This window comes from Akebia trifoliata, chromosome 11, assembly GCF_017979445.1.
Source record: "Akebia trifoliata isolate Shusen 1 chromosome 11, ASM1797944v1, whole genome shotgun sequence".
In the NCBI taxonomy this organism is placed as follows: domain Eukaryota; kingdom Viridiplantae; phylum Streptophyta; class Magnoliopsida; order Ranunculales; family Lardizabalaceae; genus Akebia; species Akebia trifoliata.
The window spans coordinates 5,200,555-5,228,326 of NC_141385.1; the positions used below are offsets into that span (position 1 = coordinate 5,200,555).

The window sequence follows — 27,772 nt, forward strand, 5'->3', positions numbered from 1 at the left end:
GATTTACACGACGGAGTCTTATCTACTCAGTGACGTGACATTAGTGGTTCCTTTTTTATTATTTTATCCACTTAAAATGTCTGGTGGAAATCCAATACACGTGCATTTCATTTATTAGGCATTTTAGCAGAAAATTCATTTTCCCAAGATTCAATTTTTTTATTATTAATACATCTATTTTTTCCAGGAATATATCTTTAGGAAAATTGATTTTTTTGATGCGCTGAGGCTGTCTCCTGAAAATATTTTGCTCATGACACTCACAACTATTATTTTTAAGAAAAAACCCTTTGTGACATCTGAAAACATGATCTGATGCCACAGGTCGTAGACGACAAAATTCTAATAACTTTAAAAAAAAAAAAAAATTTCACCATTGAATTTTAATTTTAAAGGTAGGAGTTCGGTAATCATCCATTTTCAACACCTTCATCAAGCTTAGATGGTGTTTTTTTAATCTGATTTTTTCGATGAAATCTAGAAAGTCATAATGTTGGTAGGTGATAATCCACGTGGGTTCAACAACCCATAATATGATTTGAAATCTTACTGAGGTTAAGGCTTGTTCTATTTTTAATAATAGAAAGCTTAGGCAGATAAAAGAAAGGAATTGTTGGCAGCTGGGCAGATAGAGTTTGGTCAAGAGAAAATTTTCTATGTTTTGGCTCTTTCAATTTGGGTGGGGGTAGGGGGTGAAATTTTTTTCATATAATTCATTTTATTATATCTTAACTGGGTAGGAATGATATGATTCATACATGACGTTATTGACTATATAAATAATCTTGTGAAAGAAATAAAATAACAACTAGAATAAAAATTGAATAATGCAAGAGGTGATCTCAAGATTGGACCTCACATTGCACACCTTGATGTGAAAGTGTATGGGAAGTATAGAGGTTTTCCACTTGGTACAAGTGAAAAAGCATCTATGGTTCCTATTCACTTTCATGTTAAGATGTGTGATGTGAGGTTTAATCTTGAGGTTATTCCAATATGACTCATAAAAAAATAGAATAATGCAAAAAAAACTTTAAAGATTGACATCATTTCGCACTTTCATGATGCAAAGTTGTGTATGAAATACGAACCATAGATGTTTTTCATCGAGGTACAAGTGAAAAATATCTATGGTTTTGTGTGCACTTGCACGTCAGGAAAAGTGTGAAGTGAGATTAATCTTGAGGTCATTTACAATACGATACAAAATTGAAGTGATTCCATAAGATTGCCTACGTCCATGGGCGATGATGAGATTCTTTTACGGTGAAGCAATGAATGCAATTCATATGCATTTTAGAGAAAACATTCTCTTGGAAATAATTTTCTTTGGTTGAAGTTCAAAAACATCCAAATTTCTTGGAAAATAATTTTATTGTTAGGGATCCATAAATTCTAATTGCTTTTTTTAATTATTATTACCCAACCCAAATAAAAACATTTTCTTATTTGAAAAAAAATTCCAAACAAACATTCTTTCACAAATCTAGCTTTTTCATTAATCTTCCTAGTACTTAGAAAAAAGGTTTTTTTTTTACTCTAAAGAAAAAAAAAAAAAAAAAAGCAGCAATAGTACATTGGGGTAGTTGAATTTAGTGGATGTGGTCGGCTTTTCTTAGACAAGTTTATAAATTATAACCCTTCCATAAGTGGACATAAATTCAACTCCTTTCTATAAGAGTCCGACCAAGTAGTATATTCGACTATTTTTTATTAATTTTTTCACATACATACATGTTAAGAGTTCATTGCTTATTAAGATTCTAGTTTAGAATTAGAATTTGATTAGGAGTGATCTATTTAGAAAGAAAGTTTTATTAGTTAGGAGTCTAAAAGGAAAATCAAATTTCATTTGGAGTAAATTATTAAAGGATAAGTGTTACGTATTCTAGTAGGAGTTTACTTCTGCTTTTTCTATAAATACTTTATGTAGCTTCAAATAAAGCAATTAACATAGAGAAAATCACTTCCTACTTACTTCTTTATTCTCTAGGTATTGTGTGGTGATCTATACACTACTATGTGTATAATCTAACCTTATTTTGTTACAATACATAATCAATCTTTAAAAAATTAGATAATTTTTTTTTATAGCTAAGTTGATTTTTTAATGGTACCTTTGATTCATTATTAAAAAGACCCAATTACATTGGAATGTAATTAGTAGATGTATCATCCTCCCCCAAATATAAGTCCCCAGGGCTTGAGGTATTTAGCATAGAATTTTACCTCCTATTGGGATATGATAAGGGTTGATATGATAGAATTTTACCTCCTATTGAGAATTCTCAATCTTTTTGGGCGCAGAAATTTTTTAAAATAAGTGAATGCCACTCTTATTTATTAATTGCTATGCAAGTGCACGAGATTTATATTAATGTGTGAAAACTGTACACGTTAGTGGCACTCTCTATTTTACAACCCGAATTCCACTCTTATTTGTTTAATCTGAAAAGATCGTTCGAATGACAGACATCTTGAAAGTTTTAGGCCTATCTCTCTTTCTAATTTCTTGTATAAAATCATTTAAATTTTTTTGTCTAATAGATTCTCCCTTTTTCTTCCTTTTTATCATTAGCTCCTTTCAATTGATTTTTGTGAAAATCTATGATAACATTCTCTTGACACATGAAATGATTAGAAACTTCCACCTAAAAAATTGTTTTCCAATTCTTATTTGTTAAGACAGACATTCGGAAAGCCTTTGATTGTGTACACAATCCAATTCTCTTAACATGTTAGCAAGTAACTCCTGAAGTCAATCCTTTTCCAATTAGGTTGCTCGGATTGTTGAATAAATTAGATTATGGAATGTGTTTTTTGGGCCAAGTTTTCAGTTTTAATCAACAGGTTGAGTTTTGGGTATTTTTCTTGATAGATAAATCCATTTGGTTAGGTAGAAAAAAAATGTGCATCTCCCCTTGAAAAACAATTCGTATTACATTGTTTTTACTTATATCCCATGATCCACACCTTTTATATATATATAGGAAGCGTTTAACAAGTACGCTCACTAAAAATCCCTACACTCCTTCTCTATCAGAGTCCGGGCAAGTTATGCATTCAACTTTTTATTTATTAATTTTTTTCACATGCATACATGTTAGGAGTTCATTGCTAATTAGGATTCTAGTTTGGAGTTAGAATTTTATTAGGATTAATTGTTTTATTTAGAACGAAAAGTTTTATGAGGATTCTCCAAAGAAGTTGAATTTGATTAGGATTGAATTATTGTAGGATAAGAGTTACCTATCTTAGTTTACTTTTGCTTTTCAAATAAATACTTTGTGTAGCTTCAAATAAAAAATCAATATAGAGAAAATTTTATTTTATTTTTTGTAGAGAAATATCACTTCCATACTTTATTCTCTATTCTCAACTTTTTACCTTCTTTTTTTATACAGTTATTGTATGGTGTTTCATGATATACACTGCTATGTATGATCTAGCCTTATTTTGTTATAATATAATCAATTTTAAAAAATTAATTAACTTTTTCTTATAACTAACCTGGGTTTTTTAATTGGATTCATTAATAAAAGGACCCAATTACATTGGAATGTAATTAGTAGATGTATCATCCTCTCAGCCCTATTACTAGGGGAGAGATTAAAGGAGTGATTTTTGCCTCTTAAAAAAAGAGGCCTTGGGGCCTGATGGATTTGGTATGAAAATTTTCACCTCTTATTGTGATATAATAAGGGTTGACTTGTGTAAGGCCATTCTCGAATTTTTTGAAATGGAAAACTTGTACAGTGGGTGAATGCAAAAGATTCGAATGCTAGACGTCTTGAAAGTTTTAGGCATATCTCTCTTTGCAATTTCTTGTATAAATTCAAATTCTCTATTTGTTGGCTTTTTATCGTTGGCCCCTTTCAATCGAACTTTGTGAAAACTAAGAAATCCAGGATAACATTCTCTTGGCGCATGAAATGGTTAGAAACCTTCATCTAAAAAAATTATTTCCCAATGCTTATGTTCTAGGATAGAGATTGAGAAGCATTTTGATTGTGTTAGTTGGTCGTTGCTGAAGTCAATTCTTTTCCAAATAGGTATGTCCAGATTGTTGGATAAATTGGAATATTATGAAATGTGTTTCTTCGGTGGTGAAGTTTTCAGTTTTAATCAATAGGACGAGTTTTTGGTATTTCTCTTGATAGATAAATCCATTTGGTTTAATTGGAAAAAAATGCGCATCTCCTCTTGATTGGGGGGGACGACACTATGTGAAAGAATTTGACGGGCCAAGGTCCATGAATTTTAGAAATCAAAATTTGACGGCTTAGGGCTGTCGAATTTCTCCCACCCTCCATTAATTTGATGGTTTCAATCCGTCAAAAGAAAAAAAAAATCTTGATAATGAAAAAGTTGATGCCATGGTTCGTCAATGTCGAATATGAGCTTTTTTCACGTCGTGAGACTTGGATTTGAAGATTACGAGATTGTAACAGAGTTGTATGATGAAAATCTTTCATACTATTGTTGAAAACAAGACCCGATGGGCTAAGTGGTTGAGGAAAATATATGGTGAAGACATTTGGAATGTTGAAATTCCACAAAATGTTTCATGGTCTTGGAGGGGAATTAACATGGTCAGAAAAGAGATGCTATGTCAAAATGTTAATTTATTGCATTATGGTGCTTATACTCTCATGCTGAATGACCCTTGACTTGAAGATGGGCCTCTAATTTCCCAATTTCGGAATAGAATAATCCATTTCTTTAAGAGCCATGCGGATGCACAAGTCAAAGCCTTTCTGGATGAGAATTCTTGACAGTTAAAGATGCCATTTGATACAAGAATGGAGGAAGTTTTGTGAAATCCCAACTAATAATAATAATAATAATAATAATAATAAACATTTTTTTTTTTTGATAAATTAAAAAATTTAGTGTTGGACTCAATCAAGGCCCATAAGAGTTTACTTTATTGTAAAAATCAAGTGTATTTTTAGGATTTTGTTTTCAATTAAGTAGTGGTGGCAGGAGTTTGCATGTACACAGTGTGTGCGAGATTTTTAAGGAGAATTCTAACTTAACCCTTGGATAAAAAATCTATGGCTTACAATTGGAGAAGAAAAAAAAAAAGGTCTTTCATATGAATCAACAAAAGAAAAGATGATATTTTGCTTTAAGAAAAAGTCTATTTCAATTCAATTAGTTACAAATTATTTAAAAAAAAGGGGGTTTTCAAAATCTTTTTTTCTTTTTGGAGTATTTTACTTTTGTTAGAATCAGAACTTTATTTTAGGGGAGAGAAGAACTATGATATTTTTTTCAACGATTTAAACTTTATTGTAGCAAATTTGATTGGAGAGGAGAAAAAATAGGTAATGTTTTCTTTTATTCAAGAATCAACTTGGATTAATCGAGTTATATCAAATCGATCACACAAATTTCTAGGGTTTATGGTTTTTTTTTTCTTGATTAATTGACTTGGTTTAAATTTCATTATATGTGGATAATCGTTATTTCTAGTTTTTCTCAAGTCAATTTCGATTTAAAGTCCATGAAAATTTATTTTTTATCTTGTTCGGATGCCAGTATTCCATATTTATAATTTTCAGGTTTATTTTAATTATTTTAATATTTTTATTTCAATATTTAATGACTTTAAATCTTTATTTTGTTTTACTTTAAATAAATCGAATTAAGAAAACCCCATATCTTTTTTGAAGAATTTATGTTTCTAGTTAGTCAAAACAAATTTGTTGGGTTAATTGTAAAATCTATCGAGGACTTGTTACATATCCATTTACGATGATCCATATATCATTAGAAAGACTGAGAAGTTCTCTTTACAAGATAAATATTATAAAATACTTTTCAATAGAGAAGCAGTCTTGCAATTCACAACTTTTTTGTTGGTTTTCGTTTTGCGAGGTAGCACAACAATGCTTACTTGTACAATTCACCAAAGTTAGTAGTCTATTAGAGATGATCCCTATATCATCAGAAAGCTTTGAAATTGTTATATTTTTTAAAAATACTAAAAAAAATAAAAATTATCCTGTTAGTTTTTCTTGTTTTTTGAATATTGTGTTGTTTTAATATTTTTGTTGCTTTTTTTATTTTATTTATTTAAATAAAAAATCCTTCGGATGGGAGAGACATTAAGATTTTATTAGGGTAGCTTGGCCATCTTTAGTAGTCATGTAATTTTTATTTGTATAATTACTTTATGTAAAAAATTAAGAAAGGCGTATAAATACAGAAGAAGGAATCATATTGTATTAGGGGGAATTTATATCTACGTAATAAATAAAAATTATGTATATTATATGATTATATGTTTCATATGTGCCTATCGAGAAATAATGTGGGATATAAATGTTTAGTAGTTTTTTGTTATAATTTTTTGTTTGTCATAATAATGTTTATATTGAAACTATATGAAATGTTTAATCAGATTTTTTAGAAGTTACTAGGAAAATTGATCTCATTATCTGTTGATTGTTTTCTTTGTAGATAAGCTTAAACTTAGAGTTGTAAATTAAAGGCTAAGCCTTTTGTACAGTTTCCATCTTTATAATAAACAAAATGCAATTTTTGACCAAACTAATTATAAGGACTGTTTGATTTTACTCAAAGCCATGGAATTAATTTCAATTTTCATTAATCTCCCAATGAGAATGGATCCATCAAAAGATATAGATATTAGAATATTGATATTAAAATGATGGGGAGAGTGGTCTAAAGGTACAGACGAGAATGAGGGTTGAGAGAGAGAGACGTGTAGGTATGGAGGGGAGTTTCTCTATAATAAAAAAAATTCTCCCTGGATCTTTTGCAAGCTCATCCTTTTATAAATTTTATTGATAAGATTCATGATAATTTGATTACCACACGTGGCAAACTCAGTTGACTACCCTAACGTGATAAGTTTGGGAACTGTAGATCTGCATTTCACGGAATAAATGACTACACTTCCTCATAAATAAGTGTATCTCGAGGGAATCATGTATTATGAGGAGCACAGATCCACAATTTTCGAACTTATCACGTCAAGTTGTCGATTGAGTATGCCCACGTGGGTGGTCAGATTATCATGACTCTATTGATAAAATTGTTTTTAGGAATTACCCAACACATTGTTTCCACTTTGTCTTGCTGTCATGAGTGGGCCAATATGAAATTGCTATAGGACGAGCACTATAATTTTGTTTTTCCTTTTTTGTGTGTGCACTTTGATTTCTTTTCTTAAAAAATTGCTCGTGCGACCACTTCCATGCTTAACACAGCCAGTCCAAGTTTCTCAATCGTTTCAAATTTCGATGGCACCCACATATAATTTTTATAATTAAAATCATGGGTCCCATGAATTAGTTTTTATTAATTGTGATTTTTAATTTTTTTTTATAGTAATTTTAATTAATCCAGATTTTTATTATTTGTTTGTTAAAATCTTTTATTTATTTGTTTTTTAAAATTTCTTGAATGTTAGTTATTATTATTATTTTTTTTTTTGGTTTTAATCTTTTGAAACATTTACTTGTTTGTTCTTTTTCAGATTTTTTTGCTTGGTTTAAATTTTTAATTTGTCCAGTCGTTTAATATTTCAGTTTGTTTAGGATTTTTGAATTTCAAAGTGGTTTAAGATTTTTATTAAATTTTAATGTTCACCTATTATGTTTAAATATTAATATTTATTTTTTAATTATTTTCTTTTGTTTCAATTTTTGCAAGCGTAAGTGGGATTGTGTTGAAAGAAATTATTGCTTTGCCGCTGCAGAATAGTCTTTGAATTGGGGGTATGTTTTTTGGGGTTTCAAGGTATCTCAAGATTGTTCTTTTTTTTTTGGTGATTTAAGTTTTTGTCAAAATATTGGTTTCAAGTTTTTCAATGTGGAATGTGGGAGCAGACCCCACGAAGGGCAATTTGCAAAATTTTTGGAATGTTTGATTTCGTCCTGAGTTATCATTTCATGTGTTTTGAGGGTATTCCTAAAGAGCAACAAGGCCGAGTTGTGTTTTGAATGTCAAGGGTATATTTGTCATTTTATTAAATTTTATTAATTTTGATGGAAAATTTGTCATGGCCCTCAAAATGATAATTTCTATGTCCCGTAGTCTTATTTGCCTAGCGTAACGTGATCTCTAAGCGTCTATTGACTTTACGAATTTCTAGGTGTTGTGTGAAGCATACTTAGACGTAATTTCTATGTCTAGGAATTTCATTGGCGTCGTGATCGGAAGGAAAAAAGAGTCTAAGAAAGGTCTCAAGATGCATCACACATGCTTTTAAATTCTCCAATACCTTTTACTTATCATTGGGAATCCACATCAGTCGATGTGACAAATTACTAAATCAGGTGGTTGCAAAATGCGGTGTCTATAATTTGTGGGATTGGAAACTTTACTCAAAGATCTAAAATTTTCGTGTTTTAACTATTTTGAGGTCATGGGTTCAAGTCGAACTTATCTATAATAAAAACTATACACCCACCTAAAATAATACTTACTTTTTCCACATAACATTATTGAGGATAAAGAAAATCCTATGCGAGAAATAAAAATGATAACTAGAATGAAAAAATAAAGATACAACACAATACAAAATTTTGCGTGATTCCACTAGATTGTCTATGTTCCTTGGCGATGATGAGATCCTTTTACTATTATGCCGAGGGAAGTGATCATTACCATCTCCCCCATTGTGACAACCTCAAGACTTTCTCCACTTTAGCTAGTGGGCAGAATTCAAGATCCTATAGATTCTAGTTAAGGATTTTGCCTCTCACCTCCTCCTTATAAGTCAAGCTTTTTTTTCTTTTTTTTTTCTTTCTAGATCTTAAAATCTCAAAAATAATAGTTACAAGATTCAGGTTTTGTCCTAAGGTGTATGTATCCTATCAATTCTTCGGGGGATTGAGCTCTTTATCTATAGAAGGTGGAGCCGGGGATTTGTCTACGTTAGGGGGGGAGGGGATAGTTTCAATTTTTTTCTCCACCATTATTATTTAATTATTTTGTTTATTGTGTGTATCCTCACTCTTCAAGTTAGACTAGTCACAAGCACCGCCCCCTCCATAAATCCTACGTGCAACTGGTTGAATCAAGGGTGGTGGATGGCCCCAAGGAATTCATTGCTTCATGAGGTTTCAATTGCTCTACCCTTTTCGAACTTATCAAGTGCCCCCATTGTAGATCTATTGGTCTTTGTTTTCATACCATTCAATGATTCATATGTTTGATTCCTCTACTTCATACTCATACTACAAAATTTTGGTTTACACTCTTTTTCGATTCCGATTAGCAAAATTCAATTTTAATTTCGAGTTCGAACTATCCATCAATGAGATTAAATGTACACACCCCACTTTCTGTTTTTTCTATAAAAAAAGAAAAAAAAAAAAACATAATATTGGGTAGAGACCTCAAAGTACCTTTTGTTAACATAATTAAGAGTTCCCAGTACAAGTAAAAATCTTGAAGTTGATTTATTTTTATTCCCTCATCTACAATTCTCTTTCGCATGTGGGGGGAAAAACTCAGATTTTTCTTGGCGACTAGACTTAGTCACACACATAAACAGATCATGTGAATTAGGGGTGTCAATGGATGGTCAAAAATTCGAATTTGAAAAATTGGATATTATTCGAAAATTTCAGTTTTATGTATTCGAATCCTGATCAGATACGGATTCAAATGTTAATATTACAAATTCGATGATATCCGATTTAAAATAATATATAATATATATTATTTTATATAAGTAATATAATAAATATTATTTTATTTGATTTATTTATCATATACATAATATAATATATAATAGGTTTTTTTTAATAATGAAAAATCACTTGGATAAAGAAAATTTGTGTGTGTGTGTTTTTTTTAATATACAAATTATTTGAATTCTAATTGGATATTATCTAATATTTGATGGAATAATTAGATTCGAATTTGGATAGAATTTTAGAACATCTGTCGAATTCAAATTCGGATCCGAATTCGAATTCAGATTCAGATATTATGGTATATCCGAACTGACAAGCATTCGTTGACAGCCCTAATGTGAATTAAGTGTTACATTTATTTTCTTGTTAGACATTTTATCTGTTAAGAAAAATAGAATGAGAAAAAAAAAGATGCAATGACACACAAAACATAAAGATTTTTACGTGGTTCACTCAAGATTGAAGTACACCCATGGATCGTATTGCTTCCACTACCAAGAAAAAATTCACACTTACATATTTTTTACCTTTTCATCACCAATAATAGAAATATATACCCTCTCGAAAAAATCTAACTAGGATTTTACATAATACCAGTGAAATTACGAAAATACTATTGAGGAATATTATTTTGAGACCTTTGCCCCCAAATCCCCGTCTTTAGGACAGGGGGGCCTAGTCCCCCCCCCCCCCAAGCAAACTTAGCTTTGAGGTCGATTGGTGAGCATTGTGTTACATGATGACCAATACTCACTACACGAAAATTGGAAAATTTGACTAGAAAATTCGACGGGTCAAGGCCCATTGAAATTTTGATGTTCCTTAGACTTGATGGCTTAGAGATGTCGAATTTCTCCCATCGTCCATTTATTTGATGTTTTCGGTCCATCGAAAAAAATAAAAAAAATATATGACAATGAAAATTTCAATGCCTTAGGTGGGTTGAACATGGGCCTTTCTCACATTGGGACTCGCTGCTGACCAGTAACGTCAGTCTCCACAAACAATAACATCGTCTTGGTCTCCTAAAATCAATGACATGGGTTTCCATCAAGATTCAATTACCAAGACATTGGGCTTATCAAAACTTGAATTTTTTCCTTCCAAAAAAGAAAACTTGGGACCTTATGTTGTTTATTTTTATTAGTGAAAGACGCATTTATTCATGAAAAGGAAAGGGTTGCAAAGGAATACAGCTTACACACAACTAACAAGTGAGACAGCTTCCCACCAGGGAAAGAGAAATGAAGAAGCATTTATTCATGAAAAGTAAGGGTTGCATAGGAAGACAACTTACACACAAGTGAGACAGCTTCCCACCAGGGAAAGAGAAATAAAGACGCATTTATTCATGAAAAGGAAAGGGTTGCAAAGGAAGACAACTTACACACAAAGTGAGACAGCTTCCCACCAACGGAAAGAGAAATAAAGGAAGAAAAAGAAACAAACTAAACTAGGAGTTCCTAGTTTCCAATTATTCATACATATATAAATAAAACCACGCAATAAAAATCAAATGCTGGAGACAGGGTAGTCCTCTTCAGATGCTGGGGCCTCAATCCATTCTCCATCTTCATTAATCACCATCCCTTTGTTCTCCTCAACCCCCCATATTTTAGGAATCTTGAACTCATCTTTAAGCAAATCTTGTTCCTTGTTAACCAGACTAACACTCCTCTGTACCTTCAAGTCAAAGTCACCATCCGTTCCATTCCAACCTGCAACACCATGTAGCAATAATTGAAGGTCATGAGACTTTAGTAAGTGTGAGTACTCCTTCAGGTATTGTGACTTGCTAGGGTCTATCACGAGATCGACACCGATAGGAGCATTGTCCTTGGGTGAATTTGGTATCTTGTCATCCTTATTCTTTGTGTGCAAGATTCGGAGGTTCGGGAATGACTCGACCTTCTCCTTGAAGGCCTCGTTACCGACTTTCGGGCAATTAAAGAGGAAAGCCGTTACTGGGATATCCGACAACCCATTTTCGACTACATCAAATGCACTTAGGACCGATAGAGCTCCGCCGAGGCTGTGTCCCGTAAATATTATGCTTGGATTATCGTTTTTGTAACGTTTCACCAATTCTTCGATTTTTATTCGAAGTTGGGTTCTCGCACTAGGTATGGTGATAGTCGGTTCTGGGTTATCGGAAGTGTAAATGCTGAAGAAACCCTTCATGACCTTCAAGGTATCATTATCGATGTCGTTTGGGTTCAAAATATCATTTATCGAAACATGCTCTAGTTCGAAGTCCTTTCCAAGTTCAAGGGATGTCATAGTACCACGCCATGTGACATATATTTCACGTCTCCCAGAGACTCGACTTACTTCATCGGATGTGACAGCGATAAATCCAAACCAACAGACTTCGGAAGCAACATTTTCGATCACGACCACGGCATAAAGGAACGTATCGACGAAGTAGTCTGATGCTGATTGGAAATGAACCTTATGCAAAAGTGATTTCTTGGAATGGCGGCATTTGCCATGGTATTTGGAGCTTTCATCTTTAATGAATGGATCGCCGTTTGCCTGGCAGAAGTCACCACATTGAAGGATGAGTTGCCGAAGTTTTAGGTTTAGAGGTTCTAGCAAACCTTCCCAATTTTTGCTCCCTAGCAATTCTTCCCACGTTGGTTCAATTTTGTTCATCTCCATAACCACGATATATAGATGAAAATGGCTAAGTTAAGTGAAAGATTGATATTGATTCAATCAAGCATACTAAGGTCCGTATTTATAAGAAAAAATGCTCGACTTGAAATGACACATGCATTAGAGTGTGCACAAAATCATATATATTTTCTCAAGATGTGAAAGTATACAATCGAGGACAATCAATGGTTCTCTATACTGGATTCTTATTTCGACTACCTTCTATCTAAAAACGAGGAAAATGCCCCTTAAAATTTTTTATTTTACTAAAATACCCTTCAAATGCAATTTTCAAAATGTATATTTATTGCACCTTAACGTGTGCATATAAAACACGTGTTAACAAGTCGTGCACGCAGTTTGGGATAAGCAAATGATGCGGCGGGCATAGAACCGTAAATCTTTTTCTTGAGTACACATGAAACATGCTCTTGCCACGTCAGCTTCGTACAGAAAATCACGTGCATTAGTTGAATTTAACGAAGGAAGTTGGCTTGTCTTATTCGAACTTTTTAAGCACGACCCACAATGTGTCAATGTGTGAATGTGGTGTGGTTGGCTTGTCTTATTTGCTTTAGAAAAAGGAAGCGTCTATTTGCTGCACACACACCAAAAGTACTTTACTTACCCACCTTAAAATGTAAATGGCATTAACTATTTTACCTTTTTTATTTTAAATTCTCAATACACACATCTAAACATATCGATTTAAAGAGGAAAAGATATCCATGACAGGCGGATTTACAGTTGGGGATTTTGTGGGTGGGTGGGTGGGTATTTTAGGCATTTTCCCTTACAAGAATTTTCAAAGTCTATGGATAGTGAGATATTGTGATAGATTTTATTGACAGATAAAAAAATCTATCATATTTTTTTCTCTCACTTTTAATCGTTCCTACAAATATTTTTTTCACCCTTAATTGTTCTTACAAAAACAAATTATACTCTTGGTTGCCCCCACACATGGGTAAAATCCTGACTTTGCCCCTGTGGACCAATTTGAAATGCGTCTTCTTCTTCTACCAATTGAAATCATACTTCATTATATCAATTGAAACCTTAAAATTTCTAGCTCAAAATTAAGAGTATATCATTGTCTATTTATCATTCACGACCAAATGTCGTCCAAAATGATCACAATTGGTGTTGAAAAATCATATTATGGGAAGAAGATGAAAAAATGGCAGTTTGGGTATTTCAAAAACATTATAATGTAATATGTGCTCCAAGACTATTAAGAAAATAAAATTTTACTAAAGAAAAATGCTGAAGTAACATTTAAATTGACATTGTGGGGGACATTGGTGTACTGAACCATAGATGATTCTCACTTGCATCGAGATGCTTCTCACTCGTATCTCAATGACAAGCATTTATGGTTCTGATACACATCCACGACAGTAATGTCCCCTATGAGGTCCCCAACAATGTTACTCCAACACGACTCTTTACTAGATGGACTATTAAGATACCATCCAAAACTTATAGACTATTGAAAAAGAAGTCCCACTACTAGGGTCTTTTAAGTAATTTTCTCTTAAAATTATTTATCAAAAATGCTTTTTACTAACTTTGTAAAATAGTCTAGAATGTTTATTGTCTCCAATAAATGAGATGATTTCACTACGTATTGGTAACTCACCCTTCAATAAAAATACTTAGAGGAATGCTAGTTTCATGCTCCTATTAACACTTCGTTCCTCATCTCTTTTCATATTAGAACTATGCATCTCGAACTTTGTAAATTTTTTAGATACCTTTTTATGTTTTAGATTGATGCATGATCCCTTGACTTTAGTCTTTTTTTATGAACTAATGAAAAATGATCTTAATACCATTATCATAATTATCATCATCACCATCTAAAAATGACAATAATGCCCTCATCATCATCAATATTGACATAAATATTTGAAGGCGATGGTGGTGATGATGAAGACGATGAGAGCATTGTGGTCATTTTACAATGGTGAAGATGATTGATAATTGTGCCTATTGATTATATTTAACCATAATTTGTGGTAATTAATTAATATGGTCTAATTAATTGAATTTTCTTTCTTGAAGTCTTGGAAGTTCAAAATGAGAGAAAAAAAAGGTTAAAGATGGATTTTTAGTGAATAAAACATGCAAAAGGATGGATGAGCAATTATGAGACAAGTTAAAGGAAGGGCTAAAGAAATAAAAAAAAAAATTTCCAAAAAAATGAAAATCTCTACATATTCTCTTACGTAAAATAATAAAATTCTCTCATATTTTGTCTTACTTTAAAAGATCTCATACATCTCTCCATATTTTTCTTATTTCTATTTCTCTCTATCTTTCCTCCAAATATTAAATTCTTTCTTATCACATATCTCGCACCTTCTATTTTAATTGATTTCTATTTTTCTCTATTCTCTTAATATTACTTATTTTTTTACACTTCTAATTATTTTTTTTCTTTTTCTTCTTCTCTAATCTTCCTCTCTAATCCATTTTCCTCTTTAATCTCTTTTTAATTTCTTTTAGTTTAATTTTCTAGGTATTTTATTCAATAATTATGATAGACTCGCTTATGAAGCTTGTCGGATAAAATCCTAGTTAGAACTAAAGGTGAAACTCGAATATTATAATTTTATTTCGATCAACAATAGTAAATTAGTGTTTATAATATTTTATATTGATTTAATGTGAGTTAATTATTGTTATTTAATTATATATCTATAAATTCTATTTGAGTTTTTGTTTATGATCATCACATTGAATGCTTGAAAATTTTCTTAATTGATAGTGGATGATTGTTACATTAATTGCTTAAAGAATATTTTTGGTATGTGAATGTACAACACGGAGCAATCTTATATTTTTCAAAATATTTTAGAACATAGTTTTGGTTTAATTGTTATATCATCTGATTAGGGAAAATCTTTATTTGAACCTAACTGAGAAAGAATGTTGAATGAATAAAATTACAATTTTTTTAGTGGATCCTCGATGCTTTAGCACTTTTAATTTCTATTTTTAATTTTTTAATTTTTGCTCCATACGATAGTGTGAAAAATCATCTTTTTTATAATTTAGGTCAAATTTTCTTCCACCTCATCCATATTTTAATTCAATTTTATATAATCCCCATGGATCGATCTCGGACTCTCGAGATTTTATTACTTCACTACAACCTTGCACTTGGGGTATTTAACCTACACTATTTCAATTGTTGTTATGATAATGGCAGTAATGTCATTGATGATGAAAATGTTGATGATAGATAGCATTCCTCAAATTATTAATTAAATATTTTGAGAAAATTTTGGTAACTAAAATTGGAATTCATGTACAAACATCAGTAAACTTACACTTAAGAGTATGTAAGAAGCATTAGGAAATTTCGAACAAGTAGTATATATATATATATTAGGTGTGCAGGTTGGTTCGGTTTTGAGGTCAAATTAGAATCGAACCAACCTAGGTTGATTCCATTAAATGAGAACTGAAATCGAACCAAATTTCCATGGAACCAAACCGAGCTAAGGTCGATCGGTTCGGTTCTATGAGTAGCCAATATCTTAAAAACCTAATTGAATCAACATATTTTTAATAAAAATAAATTAATATGAATCTCATATAATGAGTCATTACTCTATCAATCAATCAATAAATAAAACCATTAATGTATCCATTCAGAAAAATAAAGTCAATAGTTTTTCCATTAATTGAAGAAAATCATTAATCCATCCATCCTAAAAAGTGTCATTAATCTATAAAAAAACCGAACCAAATTGGTTAATAATATTTATCCACAAAATGGGTATAGTTTATTAAATAGGTTAATAAAAGTTATTTATAATTTTATTAATGTAGACACCCGAATTTGAGCGGGCCCTCGACGTAAGATGCCCCCAAAAATTGAAAATTGGAATGGGCCCTGAAGCCCAAACACAAAACCCATCACATTTTCTATTAATAAATGTCCGAGGTCACCCACGTGGCCCATGGACCCGCACACCTCACCACCCTCCTACATCCTTAAATTCAACCCACTACTATTCTACCCAAACCCAATCACTCTCATTAAACCCAAGCCCATCCAATTACCCACACCGAAACCCAACCTAAGCCAAGCCCATCCTATTCTACAATCCAATTACCCACACCGAAACCCAACCTAAGCCAAGCCCATCCTATTCTACAATCCAATCCAACACAAACCCAACCTAAGCTAAGCCCATCACATAAAACCCAAACTATTCTCCTAAACCCAATCCAACATAAACCCAATTCAATCTAAAACCCAATCCATCATAAACCCAATTCAATCTAAACCCAAGCCCATCACATAAAATCCAAACTACTTTCCTAAACCCAACCCAACCAAAGCCCAACTCACTACCCAAACCCAATCCAAACCATCATCATCACATCAAACCAATCACCAACTCAATACAAAAAATGACACATGTCATCACACCCTTCCCCCTCCCTCATCTAATCAACCAACTCCATCACTTCCCTCCAAAAATCAACTCAACCCATAATCCTACCCTAACCTAACCTATTACCCATCCTCTCATCATCATTAACCAACTCCATCACTTCCCTCCAAAAATCAACTCAACCCATAATCCTACCCTAACCTAACCTATTACCCATCCTCTCATCATCATTAACCAACTCCATCACTTCCCTCCAAAAATCAACTCAACCCATAACCCTACCCTAACCTAACCTATTCCCCATCCTCTCATCATCAACCACCAACATCATAACCCATAACCCTACCCTAACCTAACCTATTCCCCATCCTCTCATCATCAACCACCAACATCATAACCCATACCCTACCCTAACCTAACCTATTCCCCATTCTCTAACACTATCAACCACCCACATCACAACCCATATCTATCCATCACTTTCCCTTAAAACACTCCCATAAAATCACCTCAACCCATACCTCCCATACTCTTCTCTCTAATCATCTAACCACCATCACCAATCAACCAATCTCATCATCTCCCCATTTGCCACATGTCTTCATCCCTTCACCTCTCCCAAAATCCAACCAATCAACCTCTTACACTACACATCATCTCAAATCTAACACCTTACCTCTTCAACCATCTCTACACTCATTCTCCAAACAACTCTCTTACACCCATCAACCATCATTCATCTCACCCCACCAAACACTCTACCCAAATGGATTTGGGTAAGATCCAAACCATTTGGGTTAAAACATAACCCATTTCCCTCATTACAAAAATACCCTCATTTTCATCTCAAATTTCATACCCTTTTCCTCTTAAACCCATGCCATTAACCACTACTCTCATCCTTCACCCCATTATACCCTTAAAAAACCTCTCAACCTCTATAAAAACCCCTACATTCTCCCCATACAACAACTAATGAAAATTTGAGAAAAAAATCCTAAAAATACTACAACTCTCTACTTTACTCTCTTCACTACACTCAACTCTCTCTCATCTAATCTCAACACTTCACTCTCAACTCAACTCAATCTTCTACAACCTCAAGCAAGTTCAAGTCAACTCAAGGGAAGACATATTTGAAGTTCAACTCAAAGAACAAGGTGGGTTTGGACCAAGAACCCCCTCCCAACTTCCCCCTTCTACTCTCCTTTTTCCCACACATTTGCACACACCACCATGGGTTAAGTCACAAAAGGGGCCCTTCTACATAAGGGTCCCCTTAATGATTGAAACCAACATTGAAAGTCCCTCACACTGGAGGGTACACATCAAGTTTTTTTTTTAATTTCATTTTCCTTTTCCTTTTAAGTTAAAAAACCGAATCCGAGGTTACCACATCACGTGGGTGGAGTAGGGTGCCTAACACCTTCCCTACTCCATAAATGGACCCCCTTACCTTGAATCAAAGGTGGGACCACGTGCATTATCCTACGAGAGTCATCACATAAAAAATGACTTAATTTTCAAAAAACGAGACATCGGGTGACCATTCACACCCAATTCCATACTTGAATGGTGGCGACTCCAAAACACCCCCAAAGTGGAGGGAGGTTTGAAAAATATTCAAAATCCCGTGTCCACAATTAATATAAGGATTTGGTTCTCGGTTTGGTTCGGCTCTATAGAAGGCATGAACCAAGAATTGAACCAAATCGGTTGCTTCTCTATTTTGTTAATCCAGATCCGAGCCAAAGTTCATTACAAACCAACCCAAACCAATCCAAAGCTCTCGGTTTGAACTGAACCAAGTTGCACCCCTATATTATATATATATTTATCCCAATGTACTTTCTTCTTTAAAATCATTTATTGTTTCATGAGTTGAACAAGCAGAGTTTGTTGTGTACTGAGTTATGAGAATGCTACCTAACAAGTTTTAATTTTTTTTTACAATATTACTTAATAAGGTTTGAAAAATTAAGGTGTAATCTCAAATAAATGTTGAGGTCATGTTATTATTATTATTATTATTTTATAGATAAAAAGGACATTTGTCACATAAAAATGTGGATTCCTCCAAAATTTTGAAGCATGGCCTCTTGAAAGTCGGTTTGTGTTACATGTCACAACTTACAAGTTTACACTTTAATACATACAACAAGTTATAGTCGCATTTTTTTTTTCACCGAATTTTATAAAAATTCGTAACAGTAGTAAAAACCGTGTTTTATTCTTTTCAACGTAAAATCTGTAAATTATTCATAATAGTTCAATAATCTAGAGAATAATACTTTCATTGAAAAAAAACAAATTCGTGAAATTTTCAAGAATTAAACGAGAGATTGCTAACAAGGGTTTTGAGACCCACTTTAATCACTTTATAACTTTTTCTCTTTGCCCCCTGAACTTTATTTTCATCCTCTAATTTTATTATATTTCATCTTTTACCATTTTTAATATTTTTAATATTTTTCATCTTTCAACTCTTTAATCTCAATTTTTTTTTAATAATATCTTTCAATTAATTTTATTTTTTCACTTTTATGCCCTTAACCCTCCCATAAAGTCATAATTTCTTGTGAGACCTACTTTATTTATTTTGCACTTCACCCCAAGAACTTTAATATATTTATTCTTTTTCCACATTAATTACCTTTTTAACTTTAAAATTTTTCATAATACCCAAAACTCAATCTGGCTTGACCCAAACAGCATTAATTTCTTGTTGATTTTGAGTTGTGCTCGTGGTTCGTATTAAAATTGTCACCACCTATTCTAATTTTCTTTTTTTTCGTTTTTACCCCCTTAACCCGAGAGAGGATGTCCGTGCCGTAGGTACGGGTGAAGTTTAATATAACAATAAAATTGATATTTGATTGTATCATATGTTACTCAATATATAAGGTTTTAGAGGTGCTCCATAGTCCACACCCTATGATACTGTTGAATTTGACACTTTCATATTCTCACTACCCTTGCACTCGCACCTGCTCCCAACTTAATCTTAATTGATCGTTAAGTTTCTACCTAAAATTCATCAATTTCTACTTCCGCAAAAGTCCTATATATATCTTGTTATTGGCTGAAGACAACAATAAAATATTTTATCTATGAGGTTGAAGATGACCAATTAAGAGAGGAAAAATTAAGGAATTTTTGCTATAGGTTGAAGACAAGTGCATTTTAAGTTATTTTCGATTCTTTCCTTAGAGAAGACCAAGGTCAAGGTGAACGACATCAGTTAGAAATACAAGGGTCTCTCAAATATTCACCAAAAGATGGAGGGTATGTCTATATCAATTCAAACTTTTCCACTCTCCATCATATGAAGGGTAGATCAACTGTAGTGCCTGAGGGTACAAGAAAAATATTTAAAGGTTAAACTGATATTTATGGACTTCTAGTTGAAGACAACACAATTCCTTTTCTTGTCTCTTAGAGTCACTAAATCTTCAATTTTTATAACATGTGGACATCTTTTCACAGTGAACCTATCCAATTCTATGTTATGGCTATTCACTTGATGTGGCTTGTGCCTATCATCATGCCATTTGCACCAACTCATTAATTCTTCCAGCCAACTTTTTGTCTTTTTTGCCACCACATAGGGCCACATTCCTTATCTTGTTAAGACATGCGTGATGTTTTTATGTGAACCTGACCTAGAGAAGAAAAATCAGTCAGATTTTTCTTAAAAGAAAGAAGCCCACGTTATACTTGTTATAAACATGGCTTAAACTTTAAAGTAGACATTCACCTCACCATAGATAATCCTCAACCTCTAAAATGTAAATTAATTTTTTTACGTTTTAACTTTAAAAAATTAATTAAAAAATCTTTTTTGATCAATGTTCACATACACATCTATTCAAATAATAAATTAAAAAAAAAATATTTTTGATCCTCATAGACATGTCTCTTCAAATAATTAATTAATAAATTAATTATTATATTTGCATATTTTTAACGTTTTATATTTTACTCATTTTATGACATATCTCTTCAAATAATAAATTAAAAAATTAATTATTATATTTATATCATTTTAACAATTATTATAGTAACAAATAATTAATTAAAAAATAATTGTTAAAATGGTGTAAATATAATAATTAATTTTATTATATTTCATCTTTTACCATTTTTAATATTTTTAATATTTTTCATCTTTCAACTCTTTAACCTCAAATTTTTTTAATAATATCTTTCAATTAATTTTATTTTTTCACTTTTATGCCCTTAACCCTCCCATAAAATCATAGTTTTTGTGAGACCTACTTTATTTATTTTGCACTTCACCCCAAGAACTTTAATATATTTATTCTTTTTCCACATTAATTACCTTTTTAACTTTAAAATTTTTCATAATACCCAAAACTCAATCTGGCTTGACCCAAACAGCATTAATTTCTTGTTGATTTTGAGTTGTGCTCGTGGTTCGTATTAAAATTGTCACCACCTATTCTAATTTTCTTTTTTTTCGTTTTTACCCCCTTAACCCGAGAGAGGATGTCCGTGCCGTAGGTACGGGTGAAGTTTAATATAACAATAAAATTGATATTTGATTGTATCATATGTTACTCAATATATAAGGTTTTAGAGGTGCTCCATAGTCCACACCCTATGATACTGTTGAATTTGACACTTTCATATTCTCACTACCCTTGCACTCGCACCTGCTCCCAACTTAATCTTAATTGATCGTTAAGTTTCTACCTAAAATTCATCAATTTCTACTTCCGCAAAAGTCCTATATATATCTTGTTATTGGCTGAAGACAACAATAAAATATTTTATCTATGAGGTTGAAGATGACCAATTAAGAGAGGAAAAATTAAGGAATTTTTGCTATAGGTTGAAGACAAGTGCATTTTAAGTTATTTTCGATTCTTTCCTTAGAGAAGACCGAGGTCAAGGTGAACGACATCAGTTAGAAATACAAGGGTCTCTCAAATATTCACCAAAAGATGGAGGGTATGTCTATATCAATTCAAACTTTTCCACTCTCCATCATATGAAGGGTAGATCAACTGTAGTGCCTGAGGGTACAAGAAAAATATTTAAAGGTTAAACTAATATTTATGGACTTCTAGTTGAAGACAACACAATTCCTTTTCTTCACGTTGTCTCTTAGAGTCACTAAATCTTCAATTTTTATAACATGTGGACATCTTTTCACAGTGAACCTATCCAATTCTATGTTATGGCTATTCACTTGATGTGGCTTGTGCCTATCATTATGCCATTTGCACCAACTTTAAAAAATTAATATATATGGGAGCGGTTCGACAGCCCTAAAGTTTGCCAAGTTTTATGCCAAACATTTTTTGTAAATCACTTTTGATGGAGTTCGAAGTTTTGGAATAGGTTGATTATTTGTGAGGATGATCTCTACGGTGAAGAGATCATCTTCACCAAAAATCAGCTCATTTTGAAACTTCTAACCCTAGTTTACAAGTTGAAGAATCGTGGACCGTCCTATTTTTGTAAATCACTTTTGATGGGGTTAGAAGTTTTGGAATAGGCTGATATTTGGTGAGGATGATCTCCTCATCATAGAGATCATCCTCACAAAAAATCAGCTCATTCCAAAGCTTCTAACCCATATTTAAAAAAATGTTTGGCACAAAACTTGGCAAACTTTAGGACTGCTGAACCGCCCCCTATATATATATATATATATATATATATATATATATGGGTAGCGTTCAAGGGCAAACTTTTTGGCAAAACATTTTTCAAAACATGGGTTAGAGGTTTTGGAATGGGCTGATTTTTGGTGAGGATGATCTTTACGGTGAGTAGATCATCCTCACCAAAAATCAGCCCATTCCAAAACTTCTAACCTATGTTTTCCAGCTGAAAAATCGTGGACCGTCCATTTTTTGTAAACTGTTTTTGATGGGGTTAGAAGTTTTGGAATGGGCTGATTTTTGGTGATGATGATCTCCTCACCGTAGAGATCATCCTCACCAAAAATCAGCTCATTCCAAAACCTCTAAATCATGTTTTGAAAAATGTTTTGCCAAAAAGTTTGCTAAAAAGTTGGCCATTGAACGCCCCCCTATATATATATATATATATATATATATATATATATATATATATATATATATATCTTATTATTGGCTGAAGACAACAATAAAATATTTTATCTAAGAGGTTGAAGATGACCAATTAAGAAAGTAAAAATTAAGTAGTTTTTGCTATAAGTTGAAGACAAGCGCATTTTAAGTTATTTTCGATTCTTTCCTTAGAGAAGACCGAGGTCAAGGTGAACGACATCAGTTAGAAATACAAGGGTCTCTCAAATATTTACCAAAAGATGGAGGGTATGTCTATATCAATTCAAACTTTTCCACTCTCCATCATATGAAGGGTAGATCAACTGTAGTGCCTGAGGGTACACGAAAAATATTAGGGGTTAAACTGATATTTATGGACAACACAATTCCTTTTCTTCACGTTGTCTCTTAGATTTACTAAATCTTCAATTATTTTTCAAACTTGTGGACATCTTTTCACAATCAATCACCCATCCAACGCTATGTTATGGATATTCATTTGATGTGGCTTGTGCCTATCATCATGCCATTTGGCACCAACTCATTAACTCATCCGACCAACGATTTTTCTTTTTTGGCCCCCACATTCCTTATCTTGTTAGGACACGCGTGATGTTTTCACAATCAATCACCTATCCAACTCTATGTTATGGCTATTCATTTGATGTGGCTTGTGCCTATCATCATGCCATTTGGCACCAACTCATTAACTCATCTGACCAACAATTTTTCTTTTTTGGCCCCCACATTCCTTATCTTGTGGACCTCAGGACCTGCAGAAGATGAATCAGCGAGCTTTTTTAAAAGAAAGAAGCCCTCGTTATAATTGTTATAAACATGGTTTAAACTTTAATGTAGACATTGACCCCACCATAGATAATTTACAAAGAGTATTGAGAAATATTTCTACATTTTGGCAAATATTTTGGTATCCTGTATTTTTCAAACTGATGGCATACTCTTGACCTCAGTCCTCTCAGAGAACCATTGAAAAATGACCCAAATAGCCTTGTCCTCAATCTCAAACCATGAATCCTTGATCTTTCTTCCCAATATATCAATCATTTTCAACTTTTGAAGTAAAAAATTTCACCGGCTACTTGACTGTCAAGTCAAAGAATGAGGAGAAAATCAAGAATTTTCTACAAAATGTTAAGAGTGGGTTGAATAGGATAGACTGAAGACAATGATCATTATATTATGGAGTGCAATTGGTAGTTGGAAGAAGAAGACAAAAGGACAAAAATACAAATAAGAGGGGAAAAGAAGGGAAAATTACTTAAAGGACCCTGACGGAGGGATTTATTTTTAAATAGTCCATAAGTTTTGCACAATAGCTTAATAGGACATTTAGTCAACTTTTTTATTTATTAATGGTCCCTCATTACTGGCGAATCTCACTGCTTTTTTATTTAATGTGGAGTTCACCACTTTTTATTTTTGTCTAACTCGACGCTTTTTTATATAGTGTCGAGTTCACTACTTTTTACTGTTGAACTCAACACTTTTTATTTATTGTCGAGTTTTCCATGCGTCGAATTTTTCTCTTTTTAAATAAAATGTGGTGAACTCGACACTGCTAAAACCCATCCATTTTTAATTTTCTAGTTTTTTATTAAAATACATGGAATGATTGACTAAAAACTTGAAAAAAACAACTTGTTTAGATGATTTCAATACCCAAAAAAAAAAAAAAAATTCTTGATCGATTTTCATCCAAAAATTATGAAAAAAAAGTGAAATTTTTTTTCTAATTTTTTACATACATTTTCAAAATATTTGAAAAAATCATTGAAAATGGATTCTTCCTTCTTAAATCTCTGACCGAATGGAGTCTTCAAAACTTGATTGAGATGCCAAAATCAAACTTTTTTGGATGAAAATGATGAGTTCGAATAGTTAAGGCATTCAATCATGAGAAATGTGGGAGATGAGGTCTAGGGATGGTTAAGAAAATAAATTTTTTACTAAATAGACTATTAAGAAAGCATCCAAAACTTATGGACTATAAAGAAAAAAGTCCCTCCACTTGGGTCCTTTAAGTAATTTTCCCAAAAAAGAAGTTAAAGAAGAAGCAGAGTCAGCTGTACGTAAAATGTATAGGAGGTTTTTTTATAAATGGAGTGCAATTGATACTAGGTGATGTGCAACAAATAGATCCCTATTTAATTATTTGATCAAATTATACTATTATTATCAACATCTTTGTAGTCTTGTCACAAATATTTAAGTTGGAAGGAATGAATTATGTCTTTTGTTAATATAAATTAGAAGGTGGCATGTACAAAGGCACATGTCCCAAGGGCTTATTTATAATTTTGAATATTAATGAAAGGGTGATTTTGAAGATTACATAGTAAAAAAAATGATATTTTTAAAATTTTGAAAACTAACAAACGTGATTTTAGAGATGTGGGACTGAAATTTTCTTGATTTTTGAACAAAAATGATTCCGATTATATTAAATTTAAATGTTAAGATGGGGTTCATTTTTGAATTCCAAATTTTGGTGTGGAAGTGAACCACTTCTACTCCGTCTTCTCTTGTTATAATAGTAAAGATGTAATCTTATGAGGTCGGGATCCATTAACTCAGTAAAAATGACTAAAAAACTGATCTTAAATACAAAATCCAATTGTCACGATAAAAACAAATTAAGTTATTTTAAAAGAATAATGATTTTTTGATGCCCCAGTCACAGAATTGTAGATCATTTGCCTCGGGATATGTAAAATCATAAACCTTGTTCTTGTGTGGCCCTAGGCAAATGATCTATTGTTCTATGATGAGGCCGTATGTCAGAGGGGGAGGGGGTGGGGGTGGGGTGGGGGTGGGGTGAGCTCAGATTATTGTTTCCACTTTGTCTTGTTGTCAATGGGTGGGCCAATATGAAATTGCAATAGGAAGAGCACTTTAATTTCCTAACCTTTTGTGTTTTCCTTTTTCTTTTCATTTTTCGTTTTTGTGTGTGCACTTTGATTTCTTTCATGTTTTAGAACATGTTGGCGGGACCCATCAGAATCTGAGAATGTTCAACATTGAGAAGGCTTCCATTTTTTTTCATCTTATTTGATTTCATTGATTTTCTTTTCTTAAAAAATTGCTCGTGCAACCACTTCCATGGTTAACACGGCCAGTCCAAGTTTCTCAATTGTTTCAAATTTCGATGGGACTCACATATAACTTTGATAATTAAAACCATGGGTCCCATGAATTAGTTTTTATTAATTATGATTTTTAATTTTTTTAGTAATTTTAATTAATCCAGATTATTATTGTTGGTTTGTTAAAATCTTTTATTATTTGTTTTTTAAAATTTCTTGAATGTTTGTTTATTTATTTATTTTTTTTTTGTTTTAATCTTTTGAAACATTTACTTGTTTGTTCTTTTTTCAGATTTTTTTGCTTGGTTTAAATTTTTAATTTTCCTAGTCGTTTAATATTTTCAGTTTGTCTAAGATTTTTAAATTTCAAAGTTGTTTAAGATTTTTATTAAATTTTAATGTTCACCTTTTATGTTTAAATATTAATATTTTTTTTTGTTGTTTCAATTTTTGTAAGCATAAGTGGGATTGTGTTGAAAGAAATTATTGCTTTTCCTTTACAGAATAGTCTTCTAATTGGGGGCATGTTTTTTTTTGGGGTTTCTAGGTGTCTCAAGATTGTTCTTTTTTTATTTTTTTTTATCATGTTTTTGTCAAAATATTGGTTTCAAGTTTTTCAACGTGGAATGTGGGTGCAGACCCCACGAAGGGCAATTTGCCAAAGTTTTGGAATGTTCGATTTTGTCCCGAGTTATCATTTCATGTTTTTGTGGGTGTTCCTAAGCGCAATAGAGTTGAGTTGTGTTTTGAATGTCAAGGGTATATTTGTCATTTTGTCAAATTTTATTAATTTTGACTGAAAACTTGACTTGGCCCCCAAAATGATAATTTCTATGTCCCGTAGTTTTGTTTGCCTAGCGTAACATGGTCTCTTAGCATCGATCGACTTTGTGAATTTGTAGGTGTTGTGTGGAGTGTACCTAGGCATAATTTCTATGTCTAAGAATTTCGTTGGCGTAGTGATCGGAAGGAAAAAAAGAATCTGAGAAGGGTCCCAAGAGGCATTACACAAGTTTTTAGATTCTCCAATTCCTTTTACTCATCATTAGGAGTCCATAGCAACCAATGTGACGAATTGCGGGTGCAAAATGCGGTGTCTATAGTTAGTGGGATAGGAAAACTTAGGTGCTGTTTGTTAAACTGAAAAAAATAAGTGCTGAATAGCATTAAGCGCTGAAACTTATAAGCGCTAAATTTAAGTGCTGAAAAAGTTGTTTGTTTAAATGTTTAATCATGCTTGTTACACATTGCTGAAACTAGTAAATTATCTTTGTTACCCTTACAATCATATTATACATTGTTTGCATGTTTCAAATGCTTATTTATTATCAAACACAATAAAATATATTATTTCTTATAAAATTAAAATATAATTTATTTTTAAATAATAAATAATACTCAAATCTTCAATCTATAAATAATAATTTCTATTTATAAAAGCACACAAATTTCAAATTAAAAATAATAATGTCATACAAGTCACTAAAATTTGAAATCAACTTTAAAAGAACTTAATTTTGGATGAATAATTTTTAATAAAAATGAAGGATGTGTAATTATAAAAGCACCACCCTATGAATTAATAAAGGCAACCCACACTATAGCCATTTTTTTTTCTGTTTTATATGGATTAAAGTTTTTGGAATAAGCAAATTTTTAGTGAGGATGATCTATATGGTTTAGAGATCATCCTCACCAAAAATCAGTCTATTTTGAAACTTCTAACTCGTCAAAATTAGTTTTCAAAAAAAAAAAAGGGATGATTTCCGGTTCTTGAACTGATTTTGATAAGGTTAGAAGTTTCAAGATATGCTGATTTTTGGTTAGGATGATCTCCTCATTGTAGAGGT

At 32.1% G+C, this 27,772-nt stretch overlaps 1 pseudogene; it reads right to left on the reverse strand.

Moving 5' to 3' along the window:
- Positions 1 to 10,915: 10,915 nt before the first annotated feature.
- Positions 10,916 to 12,395, reverse strand: LOC147390521 (phospholipase A1-IIdelta pseudogene; annotated as a pseudogene).
- Between the last annotated feature and the right edge of the window lie 15,377 nt (positions 12,396 to 27,772).